Here is a 13,221-nt window from a genome sequence, read left to right on the forward strand (position 1 = left end):
AAATACTAACAAACATGAAAGGAGAAATCGACAGTAACACAATAATAGTAGGGGACTTGAACACCCCACTTACACCAATGAACAGATCAAACAGAAAATAAATAAGGAAACACAAGCTTGAAATGACACAATACACCAGATAGGTCTAATTGATATTTATAGAACATTCCACCCAAAAGTGGCAGAATACACTTTCTTCTCAAGTGCACATGAAACGTTCTCCAGGATAGATCACATCTTGGGTCACAAATCAAGCCTCGGAAAATTTAAGAAAATTGAAGTCGTATCAAGCATTTTTTCTGACCACATTGCTATGAGATTGGAAATCAATTACAGGAAAAAAAAACTGTAAAAAACACAAACACATGGAGGCTAAACAGTGCACTACTAAATAACCAAGCGATCACTGAAGAAATCAAACAAAAAATGAAAAAATACATAGAAACAAATGACAATGATAAATAACGACCCAAAACCTATGGGAGGCGGCAAAAGCAGCTCTCAGAGGGAAGTTTACAGCAATTCAACCTCATCTCAAGAAACAAGAAAAATCTCAAATAAACAATCTAACCCTAAACTTAAAGCAACTAGAGAAAGAAGAACAAAGAAAACCCGAAGTCAGTAGAAGGAAAGAAAGAATAAAGATCACAGCAGAAATAAATGAAATAGAAATGAATAAAACAATAGCAAAGATCAATAAAACTAAAAGCTGGTTCTTTGAGAAGATAAAATTGATAAACCCTTAGCCAGACTCATAAGAAAAAAAGGGAGAATGCAAATCAATAAAATTAGAAATGAAAAAGGAGAAATCACAACTGACACTGCAGAAATGCAAAGGATTATAAGAGACTACTACAAACAACTATATGCCAATAAAATGGACAACCACAAAGAAATGGACAAACTCTTGGAAAGGTACAATTTTCCAAGACTGAACCAGGAAGAATTAGACAATAACAGAACTATCACAAGTATTTAAATTGAAACCGTAATTAAAAATCTTCCAACAGAAGTCCAGAACCAGATGGCTTCACAGGCAAATTCTATCAAACATTTAGAGAAGAGCTAACACTGATCCTTCTCAAACTCTTCCAAAAAATTGCAGAGGGAGAAACACTCCCAAATTCATTCTACAAAGGCACCATCACCCTGATAGCAAAACCAGAAAAAGATATCACAAAAAAAGAAAATTATAGACCAATATCACTGATGAACATAGATGCAAAAATCCTGAACAAAATACTAGCAAACAGAATCCAACAGCACATTAAAAGGATCATACACCATGATCAAGTGGGATTTATCCCAGGGATGCAAGGATTCTTCAATATATGCAAATCAATCAATGTGATACACCACATTAACAAATTAAGGAATAAAAACCATATGATCATCTCAATAGATGCAGAAAAAGCTTTTGACAAAATCCAACACCCATTTATGATAAAACTCTCCAGAAATGGGCATAGAGGGACCCTACCTCAACATAATAAAGGCCATATATGACAAACCCACAGCGAGCATCATACTCAATGGTGAAAAACTGAAAGTTTCCACTAGGATCAGGAACAAGACAAGATGTCTACTCTTGCCACTCTTATTCAACACACTATTGTAAGTCCTAGCCACAGCAATCAGAGAAGGAAAAGAACTAAAAGGAATACAAATTGGAAAAGAAGAAGTAAAACTGTCACTATTTGCCAATGACATGATACTATACATAGAAAATCCTAAAGATGCCATCAGAAAACTACTAGAGCTAATCAATGAATCTGGTAAGGTTGCAGGATACAAAATTAATGCACAGAAATTTCTGGCATTCCGATACACCAACAATGAAAAATCAAACACTCCCATTTACCATGGCAAGAAAAAGAATAAAATACCTAGGAATAAACCTGCCTAAGGAGGTGAAAGACTTCTACTCAGAAAACTACAAAACACTGATGAAAGAAATCAAAGATGACATAAACAGATGGAGAAATGTACCATGTTCTTGGATTGGAAGAATCAATATTTCAAAAATAACTATACTACCCAAAGCAATCTATAGATTCAATGCAATCCCTATCAAACTACCAATGGCATTCTTCACAGAATTAGAATAATAAAAACTTACAATTCGTATGGAAACACAAAATACCCCGAAGAGCCAAAGCAATCTTGAGAAATGAAAACAGAGTTGGAGGAATCAGGCTCCCCGATTTCAATCTATACCACAAAGCTACAGTAATCAAGACAGTATCATATTGATACAAAAACAGAAATATAGATCAATGGTACAGGATAGAATGCCCAGAGATAAACCCACACACATATGGGCACCTAATTTACAACAAAGGAGGCAAGAACATACAATGGAGAAAAGACAGCCTCTTCAATAAGTGGTGCTGGGAAAACTGGACAGCTACGTGTAAAAGAATGAAATTAGAACACTACCTAACACTATATGCAAAAATAAACTCCAAATGGATTAAAGACTTAAATGTAAGACCAGACACTATAAAACTTTTAGAGGAAAACATAGGAAAAACACTCTTTGACATAAACCACAGGACGATCTTTTTTAACCCACCTCGTAGAGTAACAGAAATAAAAACAAAAATAAACAAATGAGACTTAATTAAACTTCAAAGCTTTTGCACAGCAAAGAAGACCATAAACGAGAAAAAAAGACAACCCTCAGAATGGGAGAAATGTTTACAAATGAAACAACAAAGGATTAATCTCCAAAATATACAAACAGCTCACGGAGCTCAGTATCAAAAAAACAAACAATCCATTTAAAAAATGGGCAGAAGACCTACAGAGACATTTCACCAAGGAAGACATACAGATGGCATGGCCAAGAGGTATATGAAAAGATGCTCAACATCACTAATTATTAGAGAAATGCAAATCAAAGCTACAATGAGGTATCACCTCATGCCAGTCAGAATCACCATCATCAAAAAAGCTAGAAAAAGTAAATGCTGGAAAGGGTGTGGTGAAAAGGAACCCTCCTACACTGTTGGTGGGAATGTAAATTGATACAGCCACTATGGAAAGCAGTATGGAGGTTCCTTAAAAAACTAAAAATAGTACTACCATACAACCCAGTAATCCCACTGCTGGGTATATACCCTGAGAAAACCATAATTCAAAAAGAGACATGCACCACAATGTTCACTGCAGCACTATTTACAATAGACAGGACATGGAACCGAGGTAGATGTCTATCAAAAGATGAATGGATGAAGAAGATGTGGCACATATATACAACGGAATATTACTCAGCCATAAAAAGAAACTAAATTTAGTTATTTGTAGTGAGGTAGATGGACCTAGAGTCTGTCACACAGAGTGAAGTCAGAAAGAGGAAAACAAATACCGTATGCTAACACATATATATGGAATCTAAAAAAAAAAATGGTACTGATGAACCTAGTTGCAGATCAGGAATAAAGAGGTAGACATAGAGAATGGACTTGAGGACACAGGGTGGGAGGGGGAAGCTGGGGCGGAGTGAGAGTAGCATCGACATGTACACACGACCGAGTGTAAAACAGTCGGCTGGTGGGAAGCAGCAGCAGAGCACAGGGAGATCGGCTCCGTGCTTTGCGGTGACCTAGGGGGTGGGATAGGGAGGGTGGGAGGGAGGCTCAAGAGGGAGGGGACGTGCGGACATGTGTATGCGTATGGCCGATTTGCTTTGTTGTGCAACAGAAACTAACACAGTATTGTGAAGCAATTATACTCCAGTAAATATCTATTAAAAAAAAAAAAAAGAGGGAGCATGTGAATCCTAAAGGTGTTCCAAAATTAGAAATTAGAGATTTTTACAGGTTACTGGGAGTTCACGAGTCCACATTTCATGCTTTAATGTAATAAAAGTCTCCAAATGAGGCACTATCTTTCATATTCATAGGAACAGATGGCATACTAGTTTAGAATTTTTAAGTTGTGAATTGTATCACACTTATTAGTAAAAATAGAAAAATGGATGTTACAGGAAGAGTGGATGGTGTGAAAGGGTGGTATCATGAGGCATGAACCACAGTGATTGTGAGGGGAGACAGGACTGCTAGGCAGTTTGCATCTCTCTTTGTGAATATCAGTGTGACCTCTGAACCCCACAAGGTGTCTGCCCTGTGGTTCTTGTGGTATGTGAAGCAGTGTGGAGGCACCACTCGGATATTCTCCATTACCAACGGGGCCAGGAACGGAAGTCTGTAGGCGGATCTGGTCAGGCAAGCGAGCGGATAATGCACCTCCTCGGGGACAGAGTGAAGCTGGGATGTCCTGTCACCTATGGGACCAGTCAGGTGACAACATCATGATAGAGATGTTGGATCATCAACTTTATGAGTGCCGATACGTAATTAGCGCCATCCCTCCAACTTTGACTTCCAAGATACACTTCAGACCAGAGCTTCCTTCAGAAAGAAACCAGTTAATCCAGCGTCTTCCAGTGGGGGCTATCATTAAGTGCATGACGTATTACAAGGAGGCCTTTTGGAAGAAAAAGGATTACTGCGGCTGTATGATCATCGAAGATAAGGAAGCTCCGATTTCAATAACCCTGGATGACACCAAGCTAAATGGATCACTGCCCGCCCTCATGGGCTTCATCCTTGCTCGAAAAGCTGACCGCCTTCCTGAGGTCCATAAAGAACTAAGGAAGAGCAGAATCTGTGAGCTGCCAAAGGGCCAGGATCCCAAGAAGCTTTACAACAGTGCGCTATGAAGAGAAGAACTGGTGTGAGGAGGGGTACTCCGGGGGCTGCTACACTGCCTACTTCCCCCCTGGGATCATGGCTCAGTACGGAAGGGTGATTCGCCAGCCCGTAGGCAGGATTTACTTTGCTGGCACGAAGACTGCCACATAGTGGCGCGGTCACATGCAAGGAGCAGTAGAGGCCGGAGAACGGGCAGCTAGAGAGGTCTTGAATGCTTTGGGGAAGGCGGCAAAGAAAGACATATGGGTCCAAGAACCTGAATCAGAGGATGTTCCAGCTGTAGAAATCACCCACACCTTCTGGGAGAGGAACCTGCCTTCCGTGACAGGCCTGCTGAAGATCATCGGATTTTCCACATCGATAACTGCCCTGTGGTTTGTTGTGTACAAATTCAGGCTGCCGACCTGATCCTGAAGTTTTGGCTTCATGCTTTCTGCTTACTCTTTCCCAGCATCATCAAAAGCAAAATGTTGACAAATTGAAAGGCTGTGTCATTGGATCATCTTTAAGTGCACTGATTTAACCCCTCAGTTTAATCTGTGTATCACCTCCTTAATTTCCGTAAGATCAAGCTCCATCTTGTGACTTGTCTGTAGACCAGCTTGTGTTGATTGCTAGAAAATTACCTTGTGATCAATTTCTTAATTTCAAGAAGTCAAAGCTGACGTGCTCATAAGAAAAAAAAATAGAAAAACACTGAAGTTTTGTAATTCTAGTATTCCTTTTATTTTCAATCCCAGTGAAATGGAAATAACATTAAGCTGGAGTGAAAAGATGAATTTTCCTTTACCTTCTAAGAATAACATAGCAGTGACCAGCCTGGGTTTGCTCATTACTCTGATTCTGTTACCATAAAATAGAATAGTGTATTAGACTCATTTTGCATCATTAGAAAGGGAAAACTTTTAGAGGCAAAGAGCCATTTAGTATGGGTTCATATTAGATGTAAGTCCGTAACTATGTATCTAAAACCATCAACATCACACTCATTACCAAGCATTTGTTTAAATAGAGAGTAGAATTCAAGGACAGGGAATAGCATGTAGCCCTCCTGCCTAGGGACTGATGTTTGAGTGATGAGTGGCAGGAAGTAATATAATGTAGTATGTTCTAAGAACCTATAAGAAGGGATATTGGAAATAAGCACTATAATTAAAGGTAGTGGCTGAGATTTAAAGAAAATAAATTTGGGACTTCCCTGGTGGTCCAGTGGTTAATAATCCACCTTCCAATGCAGGGGACAGGGACGCGGGTTCGATCCCTGGTCAGGGAACTAAGATCCCACATGCCGCGGGGCAACTAAGCCTGCATGCTCTAGAGCCCACGTGCCACAACTAGAGAGCCGGTGTGCCGCAACTACTGAGCCCGCACGCTCTGGAGTCCGAGCGCCACAACTAGAGAGCCTGTGCGCTGCAACTACTGAGCCTGTGCGCTCTAGAGCCCATGTGCCACAACGAAGATCCTGCGTGCCACAACTAAGACCCAACGCAGCCAAATAAATAAATAAATGAATAAATGAATAAATAATTAATTTAAAGAAAGAAAATAAATTTGCTCTTTGGTTGTATATTATACATTTATTTTGCATTAGTTAAATAGAGACCTCCAAATGACCTTCTCTTAAACTTTTTGGAACTGTACACCATTCAAGGTGAAAAGCAGACTTCTTAGAAAGAAGGTTTATTTTCTCTTTAACATCATTTGCCCTCAGAGTTGTTGGTGTAAACTTGCTATTCTTCTAGGGTAGAAACCAAAGACATATATATATATATATATATATAATTTCACTAAGTTTGCCACAGGATTATTACTTTCATCAGTAAGATGCTATAACGCTATATAAATGAACTATTTGTAGAGTTCTTGTGAGGCTGAAGCAGTTTGGTATCACAACAGGATTAGGCAGTTTACAGAAATAGCAAACATTTAAAAATAGGGCAGAAATGTATGCTCAGAGCAGAGTTCCCTAAAATGTTTTCTATGGAATGCTAATTCTGAGGGGTGTTGATAGTTCTATATATTTCTAAAAAGCCCAGTGGCTAATTTAATTTGGGAAATGCTGGGTTAAAGACCACAGGACTTCTCAGAACCTTTAGTTTGCTAATATGCATTGAAAACTCTCAAGAAGGAACTTTTATAACATGCTTCATTTTAACATGTATATTAAATTCATTTAATCAATGAACTCTTTTTCTTTTCTTTTAGCAATATCCCTAGGGACTGGAGTTCTATGGAGAATATCTGAATCACACTGGCATCAAAGTTAGATATAGAAGCTCTGGAATTAGACAAACTAGCCAGTCATTTTACCTCTCTGAGGCCTGGGTTCTCACCTATACATTAAGAAGAATAATTCCTACCTAATGGGAATATTAGAGACTGCTAGTTCATGTAAAGAACATAGCTTATTATAAGCAGCAAAAATGCTGACTTATCAAAACAGCATTAATTGGAGAAGGAGAGATCACAAATGCAGCCACTGTAATTCTTTGGCAGAATGTACAATAACAAGCCCAGAAAACTGGGCAGTATGTCACCAAAGACAACTGTGAAGCAATAGGAAAAATCTGAACTGTTTTATATTAAAATATACATTTTGCATTGGTTTATGATTCATAATTCGATCCCATAATTGAATCACTACTTATTAAACTGAGTATTTTCATATACGTTATCTCATTTAATCTTCATAAAAAACTAAGACCCAAATGCAGCCAAAAATACACAAATAAATATTAAAAAAGATTCTCAAAGTGATAAAAGTATAGAGATAGAGAACAGATTAGTGGTAGGCCAAGGACAGAAGCTTGGGGTGGGAAGGGGGTGGTTAGGAGAGGGGGGGCACAGCTACAAAGAGGCAGCTTTTCTGGTGATGGAACGGTTCTGCGTCTTGACTGTGGTGATCATTATGTGAATCTATACATGGTATGAAATGGTATAGAACTATACATACCCACACACACACATCAATACAGGTTAAAAAATGATGGAAACTGAGTAAGGTCTATAGTCCGATTAACGGTAATATACCAATGTCGATTTCCTGGTTTTGATATTGCTCTACATCACTATATACTGTCCTATAATTGTGATGTCATACTATAGCTATACTTCTGATATCATACTTTGGGGAAGTTGGTTGAAGGCTACATGGGACTCTATCATTTTTGCAACTTCTTGTGAATCTATATTTCAAAATACAAAAGTTAAAAAAAAAGTGCATGTGGGATGAGAGGGATTATTGCCACCATCTTGGAGACAAGTTAGATAGTCCTACAGCTAAGTGAGTAAATAGTAGCGCAGAGACTGAGAACTCGGGCTCTTGGAGCCGACAAACAAGAGCTGTGACCCTGGATGATCTCCCCATGTCTGGTTGAGAGGACGGGGCAGGCCCCAGACACGGTTTGGTGAGACCGTCATGGCGCCAACTCCATTAACTCAGGCTCAGGATGTAGTGTCTGTCTGTGAGGGTGAAGAGTCTACTAGAATGGGTAATTAACTGACAAAAATTAAAGGAAAATGTAGACAGAGATCCCATCCTGAAAATGAGGCCAAATTAGAGAAGGGAATGGGTAGCCTGAGATTCGGCAGACCCCAGGAGCTTTGGTGGCAGAGGGAATCTGAGCCAGTGGGTCCTGTGCTGTCTGTGTGACTCATCACCAAGTCCTGCAGCGTGGGGTCCAGAGGCAGGTAAAGTGCACAGACTGTCGAAAGAGCCCTGGATCTCAGACAGACCCTTCACGGGGAGGCGCCAGAGAATGCAGACAGAAATCAAGCGAGGGTCAAAGCACAAAGAGAATTAGGGCACTTTCTCTTCCAAGGAATCCTAGGCTTCACCTCCTTTCCTTTACCACTGCCTTTCTTAAACATGTTTCCAATTTGCAAAGCACTGTACTTCTTCTTATAGAACTGAGATACTGCTTTACCAAGATTAAGGTTACACTTAGGCAGAATCAAACCACATACGGTGACCTGAAGTCATTCTGTTTCTTTGGACAGAGGGAGGGTTTTGAGTGTCGATGTGCTTCATGGACACTGTCCATGCTTCTTTGAACAAGAAAGAGCTTTCAAAATAATCGCAATGCAATCCCCCCAAAAAGCTATGTCAGGGCTTCTCTGGTGGCGCAGTGGTTGGGAGTCTGCCTGCCGATGCAGGGGACACGGGTTCGTGCCCCTGTCCGGGAAGATCCCACATGCTGCGGAGCGGCTGGGCCCGTGAGCCATGGCCGCTGAGCCTGCGCATCCGGAGCCTGTGCTCTGCAACTGGAGAGGCCACGGCAGTGAGAGGCCCGAGTACCGCAAAAAAAAAAAAAAAAAATCTATGTCGGTACATTTAAGTATCTGGACTTAAAAATTTCCCTGACCAAGTAGGTCTCTTGTTCACTTTCCAAGACAGTAAACCGTAGTGTTACCTGCTCTTTCCTTCCATCCCTGCCCCCCAGGAGATGGGGCTGGGCCAACAGGTTGAGCGTGTGTTCTCATTAATTGTAAATGGTCATGTGGGGCTTACCTGGTGGCGCACCGGTTGAGAATCCGCCTGCCAATGCAGGGGACACGGGTTCGAGCCCTGGTCCAGGAAGATCCCACATGCCGTGGAGCAACTAAGCCTGTGCGCTGCAACTACTGAGCCAGTGTGCTGCAACTACTGAAGCCCGCGCGCCTAGAGCCCGTGCTCCATGATGAGAAACCACCGCAGTGAGAAGGCCGCGCACCGCAACGAAGAGCAGCTCCCGCTCGCCGCAACTAGAGAGAGCCCGTGCGCAGCAGCGAAGACCCAATGCAGCCAAAAATAAATAAATAAATAAATAAAATTTATTTAAAAAATATTGTAAATGGTCACAGGAATGAATGCTGGTTGTCTCACTCAGCGTCCCGCCTTTCCACCACATCCCCGGGAAGGGCGTCTCGTACAGGCCACCTCCATGGCCCTGCAGTTGCCCCAACTCCACACTCCTGCCCATACACAGCTGTGACTCAGTCCCCTACTTGAATGTTAGAAATGTCAGCTACTGGGTACACAGTCCAAATCCTTTCTTAGGACCTAATGTGATCTCTAGTGATAGTCTGGCTTTTACATAGAGGACATTAAAAAAATCAATTTGATAGTCAGTGTTTCCACACAGATGAGAGGCCTGTTTTCATTGGCTGCTGAATAAGCAGTGCTTCCCAATCTTGGGTTTAGTGTAGGACGCTATTGAAACACACGCTCTTAGTTCAACAGAACATTTGTGAATAATCATTGCAGTGATAAATGCACTTGTTCAGCTGCCCTTATGACTTTTAAATTTGGCATATATTTCATATAGATTTTTCCATTAGAACATAACATCAAGTGGTACCAAGCATCACCCTGGCTGTATTTTAACAGTGATAGTAGTGGCTATGAAGGCCAGGGTTTCAATTAGCAGAAGTTTTTTACACGCATAGGAAGATGATTCTGAATTTAGTTTTACATATTGGATAAGTGTATTGCATAAAAGCATGAAGTGATGCTTCAGCAGGAAGCCAGGCTGGTGGCACAGACCAGAAATTAGTGCAAAGAGGTTTAAGCCCAGTTGCTTGTGCTGAAATCTGTTGGCTGGCCTACTATCCCCTCCCCTGCCTAGAACTGCAATATTCCAACAAGAATCTGGTTAACTCTTGTCCTCTATCTCAGTGAGTTGCCATCAAAGTTAGTTTTTTTAAATTGCAAAGCTCTTTGAGCTCTCGAAGTGGGAATTCGCTTTTATTTTCTATTCTAAAACAGGCTATTCCTGGCCCAGGCCCTAGGGCATAGCTAATCTCGCACACCGCGTGGCATGTGGGATCTTAGTTCCCTGACTAGGGACCGAACCCCTGCCCCCTGCATTGGAAACTCAGAGTCTTAACCACTGCACCACCAGGGAAGTCCCAGGGCAGAGCTCAGAGTCCCCCTCACACACATCTGTTAGGTCACCCTGATTCCTCTGTAGAAAGCACAGCCCTGACCAGGGGTTCTGGAAACCCTCAGGAGATAGCCAGTATTGTAAACTAGCTTTCTGAAGAACCAAAACTATTTCTTATGGCAAAAGGAGAGCTCGGCAGATATTTTTTATTAGGAAAAATATATGCTGAAGAATTGTGCTTCATTTTATATCTGACTCTGAGTCCTGGTTTCATGACTCTTGTCTATGAATCATCTTGTGATACTTAAAAAAAAATTTCCGTGACTACGTATTGCCAGGCTCTGCTAATCAATGCATGTTTTAATCGAAGAGAAAATATGGATTTTGTGTATGTTCTGAACATCAGCAGGGAACCCATCTTGGTTCTGAGCATTGAGTAAAGATTTTAGTGACCAAGCAGGGACTGGACTGCCTGCATTCGTACAACCTTTGACACAGTAACTTTTACTTTGGCCTAACTCCACCCAGAAGATATTTATAAGCAGCAGTACAAGTTGTAGGCTAGAGCCAGTGTTGCACATTTTGGCTGGATAATATAGCAATGTCATCTTTGTCGCTATGGAGGTGGTGACATTCCACAGATGACTTTGCAGTTGATCTTGTGGTCAATGTGCAGGCCCGTCATCACAAAGTATTGCTGATGTGGTAAGTGATACAAAACAGTAATTTGCATTCACCAGTGCATGCTCATACACACTAGATTGTCAATGATGGCTTGACTTTTCAGAAAACATCCTCTTGATGGCAAGTCCCTGACTAAGACCCATGTGAGGGGATTAGGTGTTTCAGCGACACTTAATATGGGTGAAAAACATGGCAGAACCTCAGGAAGGCTAAAGCTCTTAGCTGCAGTGTGAGGACTGCAGGTGGTTTCCTTGCCTTAATTAAGGCTGGAAGCATTGATGACGTGGCTTAAGAAGAAGACTGACACCTGAAGTGATGTATGATGTAGGCATCTAGAACTTCCGACAAAGAACCACCTGCTTCCCTAGTGGCTTTATGTCACATCCCTTAAAACGTCAAGTGGAAGCTTCCAGCCGCATCTACTGAACACCGAGACCTCAGCGCACAGTGGTAACAGCACTTCTGCAAAAGGCTTTGATAGAAAACCCTGGAAACTCAAGAGACCCAGCAGCCTGGAGTGTCTGGACTCTCTAAGGAAGTATTCAGAGAGGCTGGTGCCTTGAGCAGAGAACAGCCAAAGACTCTGCCCACTACTCACTGAGCCAGTGTGATAAGGGCTGCTCGTACCCTGCTGGGCTGCTCCTTAGGAGAGGGGGCTAGAAGCCTGCACTTAGTCACACGCTCTTTCTGAGCCACATGGAGCTGGGGATGAGGTGGGGGGAGGAGGATACTCAGACAAGATAAAGCTCGCTAAGCCTGTCCTGTGCTTACAGACATCTACGAGCACTGCTACAAACTGCGCAGAATCCTAGGCATTTTTCCTGGCCCCCCTGCAATAGCATCCCGTTCCTCAGCTAACTCCCCCCAGGCGCACTGAAGGGCTCGGGTGAGAAGCAGCGTCCTCACCATGAGAAACCAGGCCATGTGGGCAGAGTGGAAGACGTGGTGTTCTCGTGACTGCGGGCTATCATCATCAGGGATGCGAGCAAGGCCCCCGTCTACCAACAGCAAGGAGACTTCAAACCGGAACTCTTCCCGAGTTCTGCTTAAACTTGGTTTTTAATTTCTTGAAACAGTCATGGGATCTACAGCTGAGATAAGGGTATTAATAGTCACATATTGACTTTGCTTTTAAATTGCATCAGAAAATACTGGGAGCTTTCAAAACTTGCTGTAATATTCGAGCATAGGATAGGACACTCTATCAGACTGTAAACTTTCCCATTGGATCTTGCATCTCGTGTGTGTGTGTGTGTGTGTGTGTGTGTGTGTGTGTGTGTGTGAGAGAGAGAGAGAGAGAGAGAGAGAGAGAGAGAGAGAGAGAGAGAGAGAGAGAGAGAGAGACGGTTTCTGTGAGGTCTTTAGCTATGTAGGGCTCGTCAGCTGATTTACTCTCCAGCATGGTGAGAAGCCGGGTAAGCCTGTGGTTCCCTTGGACCCAGTAAGACTATGATTCTGTGGGAACGTTTATAATATCACGTTTGCTGTCTCTCTTCTCCTAAAGGGTGACTGAGGAAACCGGTGATGTCCCTGGGGCTTCTGCATGAGTCAGGCAGCGCCGCTGGCCTGGGAGCTGTCGGCAGGCTCCAGCCAGCAGCCCCTCCCCGTCCTGGGAAGCACATCCCTCTCGCTTCCATGCATTCTTTATTCTGTCCTGAAAATTTTTTTTTCCTTAAAAGAGAGGGCTGTGTGTGTGTGTGGGGGGGTGTGTGTGAGTGTGTGTGTGGGTGTGTGTGTACAGAGAGAGGGAGACAGAAGAACGGGTGACTTATATGCTTCAAATTCTCTTCCATTTTATAGGGGGGTCGCATGCTACTTCCAAGACAGAGACATTCTAGGAGAAACAGGTTTCAATAGAGTCCGAAATGACAGGAATGGTTTACACCCAGCACTGGAGAGAGAATGCTGCCTCTAGGTAACACACATCGAAAATGATTCCAAATGTTTTCTCTGAT

At 42.3% G+C, this 13,221-nt stretch overlaps 1 pseudogene across 1 annotated transcript; it reads left to right on the forward strand.

The window, feature by feature from the left end:
- The first annotated feature begins 3,521 nt into the window (after nucleotides 1-3,521).
- LOC308626254 (amine oxidase [flavin-containing] A-like) lies at nucleotides 3,522-5,126 on the forward strand (annotated as a pseudogene). Its single transcript has 2 exons — nucleotides 3,522-3,555; nucleotides 4,040-5,126. The product of its transcript is annotated as an amine oxidase [flavin-containing] A-like (transcript).
- Nucleotides 5,127-13,221: the final 8,095 nt, after the last annotated feature.

The sequence above is a fragment of the Mesoplodon bidens genome, assembly GCF_964165515.1.
Source record: "Mesoplodon bidens genome assembly, chromosome: 12".
In the NCBI taxonomy this organism is placed as follows: Eukaryota; Metazoa; Chordata; class Mammalia; order Artiodactyla; family Ziphiidae; genus Mesoplodon; species Mesoplodon bidens.